The sequence below is a fragment of the Sciurus carolinensis genome, chromosome 12 (assembly GCF_902686445.1).
Source record: "Sciurus carolinensis chromosome 12, mSciCar1.2, whole genome shotgun sequence".
Lineage (NCBI taxonomy): Eukaryota > Metazoa > Chordata > Mammalia > Rodentia > Sciuridae > Sciurus > Sciurus carolinensis.
In genome coordinates this window covers 62634654-62655986 of record NC_062224.1, presented here as the reverse complement: position 1 = coordinate 62655986, position 21333 = coordinate 62634654, and the positions used below count along the sequence as shown (strand labels likewise).

General features: G+C 33.5%; 1 protein-coding gene and 1 pseudogene across 10 annotated transcripts in view; one reads left to right on the top strand and one right to left on the bottom strand.

The window, feature by feature from the left end:
• Nucleotides 1-21333, bottom strand: part of Enah (ENAH actin regulator) — a 137890-nt gene that overhangs the window by 83764 nt on the left and 32793 nt on the right. The window lies entirely within an intron of this gene.
• On the top strand, nucleotides 20391-20481 carry LOC124962544 (uncharacterized; annotated as a pseudogene).

Genomic DNA, 21333 nt, shown 5'->3' with positions numbered 1-21333 from the left:
AAAAGCAGAATGTCCACTACAGCTGGGGAAACATTCTTCTCACCTTTCTGGACAAATAATTACTCCATTAAGACTAGGAATTTGGTCCCAAAACATGACATACCAGATCAACCTTGGAACAAATTCACTAAATCAAATTAGGTTCAACACACTTTAGTTCCAGGGACTAGACTAGACTATGATGACTACAACACAACAAAAATTTCAGAAATTATTTGAGATGGCACATAGTAGATCTTCTACCCACAAACACTAAGTAAGTTTAGGAGCCCTAAAGAGTTGACAGCAAATTTCTTCAAAGTTTCTCATTTCATATTAAAACCCAATGAGTAGTTTACAATTCACTCCACTATATCACCAGTTTTAATATGATGTTCTCCCCCAAAATATTTCAGTAATATGGACATTCCATGCCAATATGCCACTTTTGTCTTAAGGTCTGCCCCTGAGAGTGGTACTAATATCCCAGTATGAAGTACCAAAAAGCACTTCTAAGTACAAGAGAAAGTCTGAATTTCAATGGGAATACCAAAAACAAGACAGGCATTGGGAGGTGTTAGAATAAGTAGTCATGTGATTGTCACTGACAAAAGAATAAACATGATAAAAGCTAAGAGTGATTTAGGATTCACTAGCATATGATGTTTTGTTCACACACTTTGGCGGTGTGTTCAGAAAGTAATTATAGCACAGCATAATCAAAGAGAATTACTGGTTGTTATCTTAAAAAAAACAGCAGCCCACTTTTATCAATCATCTTCAGTCAAATACAAACTGCATGACATTCAAGAGATTTTGAAATTTCCTGCCCTGTGCTTCTATAAAACATTCAAACAAGGTGGAATGATTATTAGTATTTTCTGTAAGGTGCTTGACTAGAAGAAGGTCCTAATGTTGTGCTTTTCTGGTAACCTCAACAAAGTGGAGTTACTAATAATCAGTGGTTGCTTGTAGAGCAGACTGTTTGCTGAAACCTGCTAAAGAAGTAACCAAAGATGTGCTTCAAAGATTATACATTATTCTTAAGTGATATCAATTATAAAAATAATCTTTTATAGTTTACCTTAGGAAGAAGCTGTAATGAGTATACATGCAAAAAATGTTGAGGGAAGGTTAGAAACTCAAGAGATGATCTTGTTATCTTGAGAGTCAATTACACTGCTTCTCTGGCACACTGCTAGATTCAAAATTTAAGAGCAGCCAGGTGCAGTGGCGCACACTTGGAAGCTGAGGCAGGAGCATCGTGAATTCAAGGCCAGCCTCAGCAAAAGGGAGATGCCAACTAAGCAACTCAGTGAGACCCTGTCTCTAAAAAACTACACAATATAGGGGTGGGGATGTGGCTCAGTGGTTGAGTGCCTCCCCTCAAATTTAAGGACAAACTGTTCTTAAAGGGTTGTGAAAAGTGGTAAGCATAAGCAGCATTTTTAAATTTATACTTTTAATGAAGATATCCTCAAGTCTGTTTCTGGAATTTCAATGATTTTACATTATTAAAACAATTTACTAAATCCTATCATTTGCACTGGGGCAACTGCCTCCCACTTCTCTCCTTTTATCATACTATTCCTGAATGATTATTTCCTCTTCCAAATAAGGAAAGTAGTCTTGTTACTGCCCATTGTTATCTCCCAGTTCACATCCAAGTAGTCTTCCCAGGCTGCCCTCTACCTATACTACAACTCCAGTACATTATAAACAATCACTGAACTCCAGATATACTCTTATTACAGCATGATTGTCACTAAACAATAACAATTTTTCAGACTGTATAATTCCTAGTATAGAGAACTGCATTACCTCTATCATAATACTTAGAGCATATTCAGGTATTTGCTGAATGTCAAATAAGCAAATGAATCACAATGCCCAGCATGATCGCAATCACTATTTCAATCTTTTTATTTAAACTAACTTTATTAGAGATCACCTTCCACAGAAATCACTACAGTTAAAACTCATTAAGTCCCAGGTTTTCAATTCTGCAACCATTTCAACAAAACTAACACAAGTGTGTTAAAATAAGTTGGAAATCATAACCTAGAGTTTATATGTATTATTATACTAATTAATGTTGATTAACATTACATCAAAATTATTTACATAGTAATAGTATTATATACAACTATATATATTATATACACACACACACATAATATTTAAGTTTTGTATGTGTTCCACATCTGGGATTATGGAACAATGTGGGTTTATGTGTTCCCCAAAATTCGTATGTTGGAAACAAACCCAAATGGAATCTTGTTAAGAGGTAGGAACTGAGGGGATGGGAAGAGGAAAGACATAATGAATGATTCAGACATAACTTTCCTATGTTCATACATGAACACACAACCAGTATAACTCCACACTATGTACAACCACAAGAATGAGAAGCTACACTTTATGTATGTATAATGTCAAAATACATCCTACTGTCATGTATAACTAAAAAGAACAAATTAAATTTGTTTAAAAAGAAGTGGGAACTTTAAGAGTGATTAAGGTCATGAAGAAGTTCTGCCCCCATGAACAGATTGATGTCATTGTTCAAGGAGGGAATTAAATTATGACTAGAGTGGGTCCTTGATAAAAGAATGAATTTACGTCCCATCCCTGCCCTGTGCTCTCCTGTCCTTCTGCCAGATGATAATACAAGAAGGCCCATGACAAATGTGGACCCCTCAGCCTTGAATTTCCCAGAGTCCAGAGCTGTAAGAAATAAATGTTCTTTATTCCATTATAGTAGCACAAAGGGACTAAAATAAAATAATAAGCAACTTTACATTTAAGTCAATAAGAAAATTCCTCTTTATAGACCTCTTTTGCTATAGGCACAAAATACTTATAGACAACTTTGCTACAAGTACAATGAATGGCATGTAGAAACTACAGATACTAAATAAACAGAGAATTGACATAATTGAGGAAAACTCAATCAGAGATATTTAATTGAAGCTTGAAAGCAACTCAATCTACCAAATTAGCACAGCACAAAGAAACTAAATATTTTTTACTAACCAAATAAATTGTAATCATATGAACTATGGAAACTGAAGTTAATGAAATTTATTTTGACATGAGTAGATGGTCACACTTACTCTAATTCCTAACAAAATGAGGGGAAAACACCCCCAGCTTTCCAATAGACAACCCAAACCAGTCTCCCAATCTTGAAATCTGTTGTCACTGATGTTTCGGTATCTAAAACAAGGTAGGCACTATCCCAGAACATTCTGAAGTACGATGTTGATTGATGTCCTTTAAAATTTTTATTCTTGTTATTAGTTTCTTTTCATTTGTATCAGCTGGCACAGGATTCAAATCATGATCTAATTGCTCGAAGTAATTCATATGCATCTCTAAGAAATAGCTGTGTAATCTTTACAGTATATCTAACAATATAAAGTTCAAAACATTAAGTGAATTTCCTCTAACATTTAGGAATATGACTGAACAAAATATAGTCAACTGAATTTATGTTAGAGGAATAATTTAGCAGAAGACAACATTTAAAATGATGAGAAATCCAATTCATAAAAATTAAGTGTTTATGGGCCTAGAAGTGTCCTTTTTAACTCAAAATACACAATGCCTGTAACCATTCCTTAGACTTTGGATTGTTTTATTGTGGTGGTGGCTTTGTTTTACTAGTTTGGTTTGTTTTGTGCTTCTGGGGATTGACCCCAGGACCTAACTGCTTAAGTACACGCTCCACTAAACTACACCTCCTGCCTTATTCATTATTCTTATTATTTAAAAATTTAGACAATGTAGTTTTCTCAATATTTTGACATAACTCTATGCCCTCCCATAACCTTCGTTGTTGAGAAATACTCTTCTGAAGCTGGTTTATTTTGTTTTTCCTTGGCTGCCCTCAGAAGTCACTTAGCGAAACAACCTCATGGCATACTCTATTCTGGAAGTACCACTGCTCGTGAGACAGACAGCTATATCTAACACAAAATGCTCCTCACTGAAAAATCCAATTCTCAGAAACTTTTCTCCTCTTAAGAGAGAAGGCTGAGTGAGCCTGGCCAAGCAAACTCACCTGGATGATCACTTTACCAGTCAAAACTAGTACTTCATCAGCAGAGGCAGGAGGACTCAAGTTGAGTTCAGTCCTCTCTGGTCTTCAATTTGCTGGTCTCTAAAATAAAAGGGTTCCTGAAATTTCTCAAGCCTATTACAAAACTAGGAGGACCTACATATGGCTATAGGTGAACTATAAAGCTTCCGATTAAAAGTGGTAGAGTGAACGGATGACTGGGCTTCAAAAGTCCTTTTTCAAAAACTTTACCTATTCATACTTATCAAATTAAACTGCAACAACCACCCCCCCCCCAAAAAAAAGAGTATGAATATGTCTTTTCCAATTACTAAGTCTGAAAAGACTGGTATATGAAATTATTTGTTCTAGGAACAGAGATTGAATGCCTAATCTTACAGCAGTCTCATTTTTAAAGTCACACACAAAATCATAATTGGGTTATACAGACACAACTTGTGCAGCAAAGGGTTAAAATTTAGTTTTCTTCCTGCCACTGAATAAGCTATTCTTCACACACAGTTGCCACCTTAACACTTCAACCTTTCTATACCTATTCAAATGAAAATTAAAACAACTGACCAGTGAGATAAAAATGGTAAATAAGTTGAACAAGTGGCCACAGCTGTTAGATCATTATGAGATCCAGCACAGAAGATTCCTAAACACCCTTCCTATTTTTCCCCTACATGTGGAACATATACCCTAAATAACCAATTATTTATATTTCTGTTCTGGCACAAAACAAGTATTCTTCCAGTGGTGAGGTATAAGAATTTAAATACTAACACATTACCATGGAGATTTCATGTTTTGTAATGGTAGTGCCTTGGAAACAGGTTAATAGTGAAACAAAACACAATCCAAACTAGAAGACATTATACAAAATAATCGTAGGGGGAAGGGGGCGGTGAGGTACCCTCTACCTCTGAGCTACATCTCCTCCAGCCCATTTTTAAAATTTTTATTTTGAAACAAGGTCTTACTAAATTGCTCAGGTTGGTCTCCAACTCACAATCCTCCTGCCTCCACCTCCCAAGTCTCAAGAGTGTGCCACCAAGCCTGGCCTCCTCATTGTAATTTTTTTTTCTTTTTTTTTTTTTTTAAGATAAGGCAACAGCTAGCTGAAAAGAACAGAAGATACCTACTGAAGAGCAAACACTCAGCTAGACCTAAAGCCCTTCAATGTTCAATGTTTCATGCATGAGACAGAGTTAAGGGAATTAAGTTGTTAAAAGAGTATCCCTATACTTTGTACGTAAGAATCAAAACTTTATTTTTAATTATTACTGTAATCATTTGGATAGTAAATTATATCATAAATGTACATTAGAAATCTTCTAAAAAAATTGACACAAGAGTAAATTAAACAAGAAGAGAGAAAATAAGAAAAAACAAAAAGAGAAGGAGGTAATGAGAGGGAGAAAAAGATGCAGGGAGGGAAAAGAGAGAGAAAGGAAAAGACAAAAAGTATATTCATAATAAAAAGAACTAAAATCTTAAGATAATATCAGCTTGGCTAGGTGAGAGAAATTCTCACCAAGAAAATGAGTTAACAAAGTATTTGTCTTATTAAAGAGAAGACAGAAATACTGTTAAATTTTTTAAAACAAGGGAGAGGAATAAACATATTTGTTTTAAGTCAAGGGCAAATGGTGAACACAAAAAAGGGTGAAATTTTATTGATTGATTGATCAACTGATTTACCAGGAACTGAACACAGGGGTGCTTCACCACTGAGCTAAGTCCCCAGCCCTTTTTATTTTTTGAGACAGGATCTCACTAAGTTGTCAAGGCTGATCTTGAATTTCCAATTGATCCTCCTGCCTTATATCTGAGTCACAAGGATTACGGTGTGTTACAATGCACTTGGCTTTAAAATTGTGATTTTAAACCAACAGAAGAAAACTCCAAAAATTCAGTGGAAAGTAAGGAGAGACTTAAAAGAAAAAAAAAAAAAAAAAAAAAAAAAAAAGGACAAGAGAAATGTGAAGGGGGAAAAAAGTGGGAAAACGAAAATAAGGTAAAATTATAAGGGTAATGGCAGCATAATAGATATAGAAAATCACCATTTAAACTATAATATTTGATTCAAGCAAAAAAAATTAATGGATGCTAAAAGACTAGGTTAGAGATTGTTGAATATTCATTCATCCTAAACACCACTTCACAGACCACTAATATATTACAAAAAGAATAGGATGCCTTTACAATGGAGAGATCTGGTGGACATCATCTTACCAAAACAACCAACCAACCACAATACTGGGGAAAACTGTCATGACTGCTTCAGATGATGAACTGAAAAGAAGACATCATGATGTAATAAAATATTCCCACCCCAAAAATATTTTGCCTGAATCCATATAAACTGTAACAGTGAGCCATATCCAAAACAATGAACGCTTTACAAAGCAAATGGTCTAATCCCCATGGGACAGGATGATTCAGTGACAGAGGACACTTGCCTACCACCTGTAAAGTCCTGGATTCAACCTTCAGCCCAGAAAGAAAGGGGGGTGGGGGAAGGGAGGGAAGAATAGCTGAAGAACTATTCTAAAATCTAGACTAAAGAATAGAGACATGAAACTTAAATATAACTGATGGGATCCAGAATGGAGGGTGAAAGGAACTGAAGAGAGAATAAAAAACATTATTGGGAGACTTAAAAAAAACCTGGACATAGATAATACATTAGACAATAACAGTATCAAACTTCCAGAGAATGACACTATATTGTGATTATATAGGAGACAGACTGTATTTTTTACATTTAGGGCAAAAGTACTGTATGCAAATAAATCTCAATGGTGAAGTAAATATAAATACAGAGACACAGGTAGAAAAATGAGGAAGAAAGAAAATATGAAGAAATATTAGCAAATGGTGAATCTATGAGAAGAGTACATTAATTTTCATTGTATTTTCCTAAAGAATTTTTTCAAAAGAGCAAAAGGAATATAAAAATATATAAAGATGCTATACAGTGATGAAAATGACAAGAGAGTATAATCTATCGAAATGAAAAATTCACTGTAAACAGAGCTCAAAATATATCTAAGAACCACCACCAGAACTGTGAGAAAAAGCAACAATTATTTTTAATTTAATGTACTGATAGATCATGTAGACAAAATGTAAGTGAAAATATGAAGTCCTGAAAAGTACAATTCAAAGTCTCAAATCTAAAAATGCACAGATCAACATATACCAACGTGTAGAAATAATTTTTTCTAGCACATCCAAAACGTGTTACAAAATCATGTATTAGGCATAAAGGAAACATCATTAATTTCAAAAGGTCTATCTTACAGATTATAATATAATCTGATATAATAAAATGAAATCAGAAATCAATAAATAGGGCTGGAGTCATAGCTCAGTGGTAGAGCATTTGTCTAGCATTTGTGAGGCAGTGGGTTTAATTCTCAGCACCACATATAAATAAATAAATAAAATAAATGTCCACTGACAACTAAAAAATATATATTTTTAAAGAAATCAATAAAATTACTTTTTTAAATCCCTAAGTTTGAAAACCAAAAATGAATGTAGTTAAATTACCCTTAGGTGAAAAAGGAAACCCATGAGAATTAAGTAGTATTTCGAAAATACATGCGTAACAGCTAATGCAAAATTTAAGAGGAAAATATTAACTGTAAACATCAGTAAATAGGAATGACAAAAAAGAAAAAGAAAAAACAGAAAAGACAAGAAATTAAAAGGAAGGAAATAATAAAGAGCAGAAATCAATGAAAATCTAGATCAAAATAACAATTGAGGGTGGGAGGGGTGGGGGGAAGGGAAAAAATAACAGAATGAATCAAACAACATTACCCTATGTAAATTTATGATTACACAAATGGTACGCCTTTACTCCATGTATAGAGAACAACATGTATTCCATTTGTGTACAATAAAAAATAAATAAATAAATAACAATTGAGAAGATTAACAAAACCAAAAATTGATTCTTGGCAAATAGTAACGATCCAAAAAATTAAAATTAAAAAAAGAAGAAAAAGGAGTGAGAGAAAGAATTTCCAAAGAAACTGAAACAAATGTTCCCCTCCAAAAATGAAAATGGCAGGGGGCTAAATCCAGGTTGAAAACTTTTATTTTGGGGGGAGTGGTGGGTAGGAGAGTATTGGGGACTGAATCCATGTGCACTAACCACGGAGCAACCTCCCTAGCCCATTTTGTTGTTTTATTTTGAGACGTGGTCTACTAAATTGCTGAAGCTAGCCTCAAACTTCAGATCCTCCTGCCCCAGCCTTCTGGGTTTCCATGTCCAGATGAAAATTTTTACTAGGTAAGTTTTATTAAGCCTTAAAGAAACAATTAATTCCTATTTTATAGAACTTGTTTCAGAAAAAGTGCAAAGGATTCCTATCTCATTTTGTAGGTTAGTATAATCTTAAACTTAAACCCAAGAACAAAACTATAAAGTTATAGGCTAATTCAACTTACAAAGTAGATATAAAAAAATCTAACTAAGCAGGACATGGTGGCGCACACCTGGAATCCCAGCTACTCAGGAGGTTTAGGCAGAGAATTCCAAGTTCCAGGTCAGCCTCAGATACTTTGTGAAACACTGAAGGGGGGAAGAAAAAAAAAAAAAAAAAAGAGCTAAAGATGTAGCTCTGTAGTAAAGTGTCTCTGGGTTCAATCCCAAAAAATCAAACAAAAAATCCAAAATAAAATATTGCCTAACCAAATTCAGCATTTTAAAAAATTTTTATATTGGTTGTTCCAAGAAAAAAATGCAGTTATCTGAATAGAAACAGGAAAAAATTGGACAAGATCAGCACCTATTCAAAAGCATTTTTAAATCGAAGCAAACCCAGAATAGACCTCCTTAATATAGTAATGGTTACATATACTAAAAATGTAAAACAAATATAAAATAATAAAGAAACTTTGGCTGAACTCTTCTTAAAGGATGTTTTCATGCTGGCTAGCACAGGGTGAGACCCTGACCAACAATGAGAAAAATGAAAAAGAAAGAGTATAATAGGAAAGCAAGAGATGAAACTATCACCATTGCCATTAATATCATCTATCTATAAGAAATCAATACAATCCAGTAGCATTAGAATAGCAATTCTCTATCCAAATTAACCTACAAACTAAGTGCAATCTCAAATTTCCAAATTTAAGGAACTCAATAAATTTAACTTAAATGTTTATGTAAAAAAAAAGGAAAAAGGTTAACAGCTACCAAGAGCTAAATCAACCTTTAAAAGAATAAACCTACATAATCAGATATTAAGACACTAATGAAGTACAGTCACAACAGTAAGAACACTTAGGATTAAGCACAATAGTCAAATATAACTGAGAACTGAAAAGTGCACTACAAATCAATACTGAAAAAAATGGATTAATTAATGGTTCTTGGCCACCCAAAATATGAGGACTCCACCTTTAAATGGTCATTTTCCTTAAATAGAAATAATTATACATTTAAAATTCAATATGGAACTTTTTAAAACTTCTTAAGTTTTTTTAAACTATATATTTTGCTCTTCTACTATAGTTCAAGGTACATATTTTAAAACTCCTGAAGAATTACCCAAAAAAATGACCCCTGAAATAAGTTGAAATATAGTAAAATTATAAAATTATTTTAGCCATACATTAATACTCAAAATAGCCAAAGCAGGAAAAAAGTATACCTGCAAATATAACCTTGCTCTTGTCTTTCTGTTCATCTTTAACTCTAACACTAATATCCACTTTCAAAAAAAAAAAAAAAAAAGAATTACTATGTTTATTCTATCAGAGCTTGAAAGTATACAAAGAAGCATTCATTATAGGCATGCTCTGGCTACCAAACAGCAATGAGTCATGTTTATTTTCAAAGACAACACTTAGGGAGTATCAATCAGAAGGACTCTGAAAAGGTAAATAAAGAAAAGGATTACATCTTACCAAATGTGAAGTTTAAAAAAACCAGACCATCGGCCAATATGCAAAGTTTCAAAACTGAATTCACTTTATAAAAACCTTCACAAACTGAAGTTTCATGTGGCTATAAGTGGTCAAGATTAAAAAAAAAAAAAAAAAAAAAAAAAGGAAAAAAATCAAAGATGTGTTACATACAATAAATGTAAATATTACCCAGTAGCCTTTCACATATAAGATTTTGAGGAATCAAGCTCATTCAGAATCTTAAGTCATTCAACTATAATATAATGTAAAACTTTTTCTGAGTATCCTGGTCTTCTAGAAATTTCTAAAAAGCAAAATATCTATGTATGCTTCAAAAAGTACACACTATGAATAAAATAACAATAACACTATCATCCCACTAAATAAACTCAAAAACTTAAGCTATTTTTAATGGCACACACAAAATTGGAATTCTTGACACTGATTTTGGAGGGGAAAAAAAAATCAAATACTTCTATGGGTCATCCAAGCATAAAGTCCACACTCTTTCACCATTTTTGGTCAGTGAAGTTGTTACTGCTTTTTCTAACTTTGGAAAATGTCAATGGCTTGTTGAAAGAGAATGAGCAAACAGAGTTTAAGGGGGAAAAATAAGGACAATAGATAAGAGGGTAAAACAAGTAGGTAGGAAAAGATGTACTGGATACTATTAAACCAAGAGGAACTACGAATTGAGTGACTTATCCATTAGAAATATCAAATTTTTAAATTTGTACAAATGTTAACCTAAAACAAGGGAATATATTGGCTGGGGTTGTAGTTCAGTGGTAAAGCATCTGCTTAGCATGCATAAGGCCCCAGGTTCAATTCCCAGCACCAAAAAATAAAAATAAAAAAATAAAGGAATATGGGAATATGTTAATAACAGTATGCAAAAGACCAAATAGTAGAAATCTTCCTCTTATTCAGTCAAATTTCACCAAAAAGCAATGAATATATTTAAATAAGAAAAAGCAGGACTTTGACAGTAAGTATAATTCACTATTTATGCCCCAAGAGAAAAGATTACAAAGATGGCTGCTACCATATTTTAGTCAACATTAATTAGATATTAAAGTATGGGTTGTGAGAAAATAATACATTTTAAACACAACAGGGATGATGTCAGGCTACAGAGCTGATTTCTCTCACATGAAAATCTACACAACAGAAAAACAAAACCATGAACCTAGAGATATCACGTTGCTTCTTAATCTCTGAGATGCAATTAGGGAATGCCCCATTAAAATCTCAAACAAAAAGAAAAAACTTTAATCGAATAGCTATTACAAAAGAAAGCTTAAAACAGAAACAAGTGCTAAATCTGAAAAGTGAAAGAATGGAGAGTTATTCTGATCAAATGGAACCCCAAAACAAGCAAGAGTAGCTATGTTCATTTCCCAAAAAACAGACTCAAGTCAGAAGAGGAAAAAAAAGATCAGGATCTATTGAGAAAGGAAATGCCATCAATAACTTGTAACAATTACAAGGGAGAAATAGTCCCCAAAACAGTAATAGTGGGTGACTTCAACACCTCATTCTCACCAAACTTCCAGAACCCCTCAAAATATCGAAGAAACATCAGTGCTAAATTCCACTATAAAATGGACTTATATTTAATTCAATAGCAGAATATACACTAGTTTCATCAGTATGCAGAACATTCTCTAAAACAGACTATATTTTCAGCTATAAAGCAAATATTTAAAAATACCAAAAAAAACAAATAATTTCTGACATATTATCAGACCATAACAATGAAAGCAGCAAAAGAAACTGCAGAAAATATACAAATACATGGAACTGAACAATACAATTTTGAATAAGCAGAGGGTTATTGCAGAAATCAGGGGGAAGTTTAAAAATTCCTACAGTCAAATGAAAATGAAAACTACTTATCAGAACCTATTAGACACAATGAAAGCAGTTAGAGGGCAGTTTATAACTGTAAGTGCTACATTAGAAGCAGAGAGATTTCAAATAAATTACCTAAATCAAAACCTTAGAAAAACTAAACCCAAAATCAGAAGTAAAGAAGTAATACGGATCAGACCAGAAATCACTGAAAAACAGACTAAAAGAACAAAGCAAAGGATCTTTAAAATAAATACAAAATTGATAAACCCTTTGCCAAATCTGAAAAAAGGAGGCAAGGTCCAAAAAATATCAAAGACAAAAAAGGAATATTACAAGGCATACCACTGAAATTCAGAGGACTATTAGGGAATATTCTGAAAAATTATATGCCAATAGATTGGAAAATACAGAAGTAATGAACAATTTCCAAGCACACATGACCTACCAAAAATGAATCAGAAAGATATTAAAAGCTAAATACATCAGCAACAAGCATTTGAGAGCAAAGCAATAACAGTCTCCCAACACAGGAAAGCCCAGGACTGGATATACTCACTGCTGAATTTTACCATACTTTTAAAAAATTAATACCAATGTTCCTCAAAATGTTCCATAAAATAAAAAAGGAACTTCCAAACTCATTCTACAGAGACAGAATTACCCTGCTACCAAAACTTAATAAGGGCACATCAAAAAGAAAAGAAAAACTACCGACTAATATCTTCAATGAACATAGATGCAAAAAAATTTTCAATAAAATATACCCAAATCAAATTTTACATCACATTAAAAAGATCATACACCATGATCAACTTAGTAAGGTTAGTAAGGTTGATTTACATATGTAAATCAATAAATGTAATTCACCACTTAAACAGAATCAAAGATGAAAATCACATGATTATTTCAGATTCAGAAAAAGCCTTTGAAAAATTTCAACACCCTGCATGATAAAAACCCTAAATAAACCAGGTATAAAAGCATCCTACCTCAATATAATAAAAGCTATATACAACAAATCCATAGCCAACATCATACTGAATGCAAGAAAAATTGAAGCATATCCTCTAAAATCAGCAACAAGACCAAAGTATCCACCCACACCACTTTTACTCAATATAGCACTGGAAACTTTAGCCAGAGCAATCAAGCAAGAGAAAGAAATAAGAGGGATACAAACAGGGAAGGAGAAAGTCAAATTATCCCTGTTTACAAATGGTCTGATTCTATACCTAGAAAACCTTCCCGTTCACAACAGACTTAGAGAGAGAGAAAAGAACAGAAACTAGGAATAAACCTACTGATGGAAGTGAAGACCTTTACAACAAAAATTATAAAACATCAAACAAGGAAATTGAAGACAACACAAGAAGATGAAAAGATATCCCAAGTTAATAGACAGTGAAAATTATTATTAAAATGGCTACACTACCAAAATAGTAGGGTGGATACAATCAAAGTATATTATATGTGAGTATAAAAATGTCAAAGCAACCTACAAATTCAATGCAATACCCACAAAAAATACCAATGACATTCTTCACACACTTAGAAAAAACAATCTTAGAATTCATCCAAAAGAACAGAAGACCCCAAATAACCAAAGCAACTTGGGGGGGGGGGGCATCTTGAGCATCATAGTACCCAATTTCAAAATACACTGTAAAAACGACACCATAGTGCCATTAAAAATAGACACACAGACCAACAGAAAAGAAAAGAGGACTCCGATTCTCAACAAAGGAATCAAAAACATGTTGAAGATAGCCTCTTCAACAAAGGGTGCTGGGAAAACTGGGTATCCACGTGAAGACTGACACCAGATTCCTGCCTCTCAACATGTACAAAAATCAACTCAAAATCAATCAAAGACTTTAATGTGAAAAGGGGCTTTTTTCCCCCATTAGTTTCTACTAATGGAAGAGGAAGCTCATGAAACTACTAAAGGAAAATATAGATGAAACACCTCAAGATATTGGTACAGGCAACCATATCCTGAATGGGATCCCAAAAGCTCAGGAAACAGCAATAAGAATTTACAAAAGGGGGAAAAGGTGTAGTGGTGCACATTTAAAATCCCAGCCACTCAGAAGGCTGAGACAGAAAGATTACAAGTTCCAGGTCAGCCTGGGTAACTTACTGAGGCCCTGTCCCAAAGTAAATTTTTTAAAAAAGGGCTGGGGTTGCAGCTCAGCAGCCTGAACGAGGCCCTGAATTCAAACCCTAGTATTATTTTTAAAATAAGTTAAAATGAGATTACCTCAAATTTAAGAAGCTTCTACCCAGCAAAGGAAACAATTAACAGAGTGAACAAACAGCCTACAGAATGCAGAAAATCTTTGCCAGTTATTCATCTGGCAGAGAATTAATATGCAGGACGTATAAAGAAAACTTAACACCAAAAGAACAAGTACTTCATAAATAAAAAATGGGCAAATGAATTAAACACTTCTCTAAAGAAAAAAATGGTAAATAATTACATGGAAAAAAAGGTTCAACATCAGGGAAATGCAAATCAAAACAACACTGAGACTGTCTCTTGCCAGTCAGAATGGCTATTATCAAGAAAAAAATAAATAAAAATGCTAGAGAGAACACAGGGGAAAAGGAACCCTCCTACACTGTTGGTACAAACTAGTATAGCCTCTATGGGAATGAATATGATGCTTTCTCAAAAAACTAAAAATAAAACTACTATATGATCCAGCTATACCAATTCTGGGTATATAGCTGTAAGAATCAAAGTCCACATACAATAGCAATATATGCGTACCCATGTTTATCGTGGCACTGTTCACAATAGCCAAGTTATGCAATCAGCCTACATGTCCATGGCATCTACACACAATGGAATATTATTAGTGATAAAAACAAAATCATGCTGTTTACAGAAAAAAATTAATGGAAATAGAGATCATCAGTGTTAAGCAAAGTAAGTCAGACTCAGAAAAAACAAGTACAGCATGTTTTCAATCATATGTGGAAGAGGGATGGGGGACACTGAAGGAGGAAAATGACTATTAGGAAAGGGGAAAGAGGAGGGGTAAGAAAGTGGATGTGATCAAAGCATATTATATGCATTATGAAAATGTCAAATAAACTCATTATTTTGTTCAAATAGTAAGGGCTAATAATTAAAATTTTTAACAAGTTTTTAAAAAGAATTAAAACTTAAATCTTTTTGTTTTTTAAATGCTCCTTTTGGATAGATTATTCATAATCACCAAAATACAATTTTTTGACAAATGCTTTAATGTGATATTAGGTCATTTAAAAAATAAACCTAGTCAGGCATGGCAGCACATGCATATAATCCCAGCAACTCAGAAGGCTGAAGCACTATCACAAACTATCACAAACTCAAGGCCAGCCTTAGCAACTTAGTGAGACCCCATCTCAAAATTTAAAAAAACTAAAAAAAGGACTGGAGATGTAGCTCACTTGGTAAAGCACTCCTGGATTCAATCCCCAGTATCCAAAACAAAAAAATGAAAAAACTAAAATTAATCCACTAGAACCACCAAACTTTTAAAAATCAGCTGATAAGCACAACTAGTCTAGTCAGCTACAATATAGCCCATTCAAAAAATCACAAAACTAGCCCTTTTCACACTAATCCAATAAAACAACTAAGTACACACTAGGTCACTAAGCACCATGCACACAGACCTAAGAAGTCTTCTTCACAACAGCTCACCTGTTCCTTGGCAGAACGGAGTAGTGTTTCTAGAGTAAGTTCAAAACTAAATAATAATTTTAAAAGGCAGAGACCACGAACAAATGAAAATGAGGAAAGAAGATATCAGCAGACTATAGACAGCAGCACAATTTTAGAAGCTGAAAAGCAGATGGATTAGTGGTAACTGATTTAGTAGGCTGGACAAATGAACGCCGTTTAGCAGATATATAGGGTGAGTACCAAGAGAAATACCTAAGAACATTCAAGAATCAGTAGTGGGGGCTAAAAAGAACCAGTTAAATTCACTATATAAGGAGTCATTCATCAAACTCCCAGATGCCATAATCCAAGCAATCCAACCAGACACTGAGTCCTACACTCTGGAGAGTTTGCATTAAAGGTACTGTAAATAAAGTGATCCTGGGGGGTATGATGAGAATTGAGTGAAAGTTTAAGCACTAAATGGTAACTATCAGTTATCCCCCACCCAAACTCAGCCACAAAAGCCTGGTAGTCAAGTTTATTTTCTCAGAGAGGAAAACTCCTCAAACAGAAAAATAATCTAAAAGAAAAAGGATCTTCAGACACAGACCTGAGGGTCTCTCAGAAAAAGTCAGATTCACAAGGAAAATTGTTCAAAAAAGGAATAGCATTCTATAAGCCCATGAAAAAAGAACTTGTAATTCATTTTTAAAGGAAAATTAAGGACTAGGGGTACAGACTTACCATGCAGCAAGGCCCTGGGTTCAATTCCCACTCCCCCACCACACAAAAAAAATCTTAAATCTGAAGAGACATCCAAGGAACACCCAACTTTTGAGAAAATCTTTCATTTAAAAGGTAGGAACCACAAGGCAGGTGTGGGGGATGGATGAGACATGGACACAGACTATGCAGAAAACAAAAAATTTCAAAATATACATAATTAATATCCTCAAAGGAAAAGACATGCATCTGTGAAATAAGAATGCTATTAAAAGAACATTTTTAAAAGCTTTCAAATTTTAAAAAAGACAGTAAAAACTTTTAAGACTGACAAGAGTTGGAAAATAATGAACAAAAAAAGGACAAAATGGGAAAGATTTAAAAAAAAGAAAGGATTGGGTCACTAGGTCCATAAATCCCATTAACAAGAGTCCTTCCTTCTCATTGTGTCCATTACCAAATAGTAACTTTCTAAGCATTGAAGGGCATATGTTTCCAGATTAAAGGGGTCCTTTAAGAGCCCAATACAATGAATTTTTCACTAAGACATGTAACTATGAAGTTTCAGAGCCCCAGAAAGAAGAGAAAATCCTAAAAGTTCCAGAAAGAAAGGGCAGTGGGGAGTAGGCTTCTTACAAAGGATTAAAAAAATCAGACAACATCTGATTTTTCACAGAAATTCTGGAAGAAGACATTAAGTAGTGTAATGCCTTCAAAATTCTAGGGGAAAATTACTTCCAATCTCGACTTCTAAACATAGTCAATTACCTAGTCAGAGTAGGCTCTAATAAAGATACTCTTAAATATTCTAGGTCTCAAAGAATTTGCTTCCCATGCATCATTTCTTAGGAAGTTACAAGTTTAAGCAACACAGAAAAAAAGGTGAAAAGAATTCCTAGGATAATTTCCTTTTATAAGAAAGAGGTCAAAACTGGATGCGGTAGCACACTCCTGTAATCCCAGTGACTCAGGAGGCTAAAGCAAGAGGATCTCAGGTTCAAAGACAACCTCAGCAACTTAAGCAAGAACCTAAGCAACTCAGTGAGACCTTGTCTCTAAAATATTAAAAAGGGCTGGGGATGTGGATCAGTGCTTGTTAAAGTTAAGTGCCCCTGGGTTCAATAAAAAATAAACATAAAAATAAAACAACCCTGAAAGATTACCTGATGTATGTATATGACTAAACTAAAAGGACAGTTAAACTTTAGTAGCAGAGTTTAAAACTGTTCAAGAATGAATGAATTCAAACGAACACAGATTCATTAAATTTAGACATAACAAAAACTGTCTCAAAATGTAATCATATACAGCATAGCTCAGATATGAATATTTGTGTAATCATAATAATGCAACTCTTAGCCAAAACTTGTTATATAACCATATCTAGAAGATGAAAAGAATGCATCACAGAGTGGGGGGCAATGTTTAAAAACCAAATGGCTATCGTCCACCATGAAACATCAAAAGAAATCTAAATTGGAACAAGTTAAAGAGATATTAGTTTACACATCTTATCTGTAAATACTACAGAAAAAGTTGACAATGATTCCTCTGGAAAGCAGAATCATAGAGGAGAAAAGAATAACTCTAAGAACCTTTTTTTTTTTTTTAAAGTAAACTTTGTAGAACTATTTCATTTTATAAATCATGTACATGTATACCATCTTAATAAAAATTTAAAACCATGCTCTTAATTTTTAAAAATCATTCTTTAGAATATTTCATTAGAAAAGAAAAAATTTACAGTACACAAATTAGAAGATTATGTTTAATGAAAAAAGACTACATAAAAAACAAAGTATACATACTAAAAGTAGTTTGCTCTGGAGTAACGGCATTATCATTTTGATTTTCTTGGATCATTTTCATTTAGTAATTTTAAGAAAGAAATTTAAGAAGAAATGGAAGGATAATAGATCTCAAAGATCAAAGAATAAAAATATTGATTCTGGTCCCAGTAAGTCACTTAGAACCCACTGTAAACTTAAAATTAACTTACAAGTTCTATAATCACTACAAAAACATTGGGTATACAAGAAAACAAAACCATAGTAAGTTTCCCAGATCAGAAGACACTGCTTTTCAAGTATACTTACATTTTATTAGTTTTAAACTTCACACAGAAAAGTTCAAATTCTGAAATGCTCCGAATTCCATAACTTTTTAAAATATCATGTCAGTACTCAAAAAGTTTCAGATGTTGGAGTTACTGAAGACTTGGATTATGTGCCTGTAGTCCCAGCTAGTCAGGAAGCTGAGGCAGGACTGCTTGGGTCCAAGAGTTTGATGGCAGACTGCATAACAAAGCAAGCCCTTCCCCAAAGGGAAAAGATTCAGATTGCGGTGATCAACCAAACAGTGAAGTACATGCAAATATTCCAAAATCTGAAAAAAGTCCAAATCTGAAATATCTCTGTTTCCAAACATTTTCAATAAGAAACACCCAATCTGTACCAAGAATACCTGACTCTGACAACTGACTGCTACTTCAAAATTCTGGATACAGAGAGATCACTTTCTATACTTAAAAATAAACAATGAAATGGAAAAAGAAAAAAAAAAAAAAAAAAAAAAAAGGAAACAGCTTAAAACTTCTCTACATTCAAAAAGAACTAAAATTTAAAAGAAAAAGTACTATGTAAAAGGAAATATTTATACTGATGGTGACACTGTAAACATAACCCTAAAACAACCTAGCACAACCACTTGTGGCTAAAGAAGTTGTATTTGGTTCACATACAAATGCTCAAGAAAAAAACAAGTACTGTAATATTTATTATAACATTCAAATATCGCAACTAACCCAAGAGTTTGTTCATCAAACTTAGAATTCATACAACGGAATAAAATGAATGCCAATGGAATAAAATGAATATCAATGGAATGGCACAAACCTAATGTTAAAAATCAAAGAAGCAGAGACAGAATATATACATTGTGTTCCATTCCTGTAAGTACAAAAATGGGCAAAACTAAGCTAAATCATTGCAAGTCAGAAGGGGTTACTCTTTAGTAAGACTGAATGGAAGAGGGCATGATGGGAACTGGTTCCAAATGTTTCTTCATCTGAGGTATTATTACATGAGTATAATGAGATTTCAAACTTTATAAAAAGAATGGCCAATAAGCACATGAAAAAATGCACAAAGACATTAGGGAAAGGAAAATCAAAAACCGCAATGAAGGGACTAGATAGAGCGTTTAGCATGTGCGAGGCCCTGGTTTTAATCCCTGGCACAAACACAAACACACACACAGAGTAATAAGCATTGGTAAAGACATGAAGACACTGGAAACTTCACACATTGCTGGTGGGACTGTAAAATGGTGTAGGCAAAGGGGAAACCAGTTGGCTGGTCCTCAATCAGTTAAAAATTACTCTGTGACCTAACAATTCTACTCCAAGTTAATATCCAAAGAAATTGGAAACAGGTACTCAAAACACTTTTATACATAACTGGGCACAGTGGTGCACACCTGTAATCCCAGTGGCTTGGGAGGCTGAAAAAGCCAGCCTCAGCAAAGGCAGCAAGGCACTAACCAATTCAGTGAGTCCCTGTCTCTAGATAAAATACAAAACAGGGCTGGGTATGTGGCTCAGTGATTGAGGGCCCTGGAGTTCAATCCCTGGTACCCCTCGCCAAAAACAAAAACAAAAAAACACTTGTATAAACGTTGAAAGTAGCTCAATTCACAAGTCAAATAGTGAAAACAAACCAAAATGTCCATCAAAAGATGAATGAATAATCAAAATGTAATACATTCCATTAATAGATATTACTGAGCCATAAAAGTGAATGAAGTACTTAGGCTTGCTAGGACAAGGATGAACCTTGGAAACCTTATGCTAAGTGAAAGAAATCAAACACAAAAGTCACAAATTACATGATTCCATTTATATGAAATGTACAGAATACACAAAAACCATACAGACAGAAAGTAAATTAGTGGTTGCCAGGTAATGATGGCAAAGAAGTTTTAGAAAGTTGACTATCTGGACTGGGGATGTGAGACCCTGGATTTGACCCTCAGCACTGATTAAAAAAAAAGTAAGTTGATTGTTTAATGGGTGATGAAAAAGTTCAGATACTACTGCACAACACTGTGAATATATTTACTAGCACTGAATTGTATACTTTTTAAATTATTACCATGATAAATTTTCTGTTATCTGTGCTCACTTCTACAGCACATACACTAAAAATGGAATACAGAGAAGATTAGCATGGCCCCTGCACAAATTTGTGAAGCATTCCACATTTTTAAAGGGAAAGACAGTAGAATGATTCAGACATAACTTTTCCATGTTCATATATGAATACACAACCACTGTAACTCCACATCATGTACAACCACAAGAATGGGAAGTTATACTCCATGTACGTAAGATATGTCAAAATACATCCTACTGTCATGTATAAATAAAAATAACAATTACAAAATTTTTTCTGTTATCTGTACTTTACCACAATCCAAAAATAAAAAGAAAATGCCTAATGCTGGGCAGAATATGTAAGTTTTCCATATATCAGTAACTATAACATAAACTAAAATTAATATATTTTATAAAGTATTTGGGCAATAAATATTAAATAATTCATACCTTTGTTCACAAAAAAACAAAAAAGTTTTAGATACAAAGTTCATTAAAATATTCATAACAGAGGGCTAGCTATATACCTCAGTGGTGGTGCATGTATTAGCATACTCAAGGCCCTAAGTTCGATAATCAACACCAAAATAACTAAAAATAACTAATTAAAATATTTCTAATAGAAAAAAGAAATATAAAATCCAAACTACCAGAAATGAGTAAGTAAATCATGATGCATTTTCAAAATTAATCTGCCAACACTAAAAATGTCTATATGTTTATATTAAACAAATTCGGTAAATACAAGTTAAACTATGCATCCAAAAAGACTCAAAGTATGTTTACTATGGTGCTAGTACGAACATTTTCTTTCTACTTTGTGTTCCTTGAAAAAAAACAAACTCATTTTTATGTCAGGGCCTTTAGAACTGCTGCATCCTCCACTTAAAGTTCTCTTCCCCCTGCTTTCCACATGAATGTGCCTCATCTTTTGGGTTAACTCAAACATTACTTTCTAAGAAA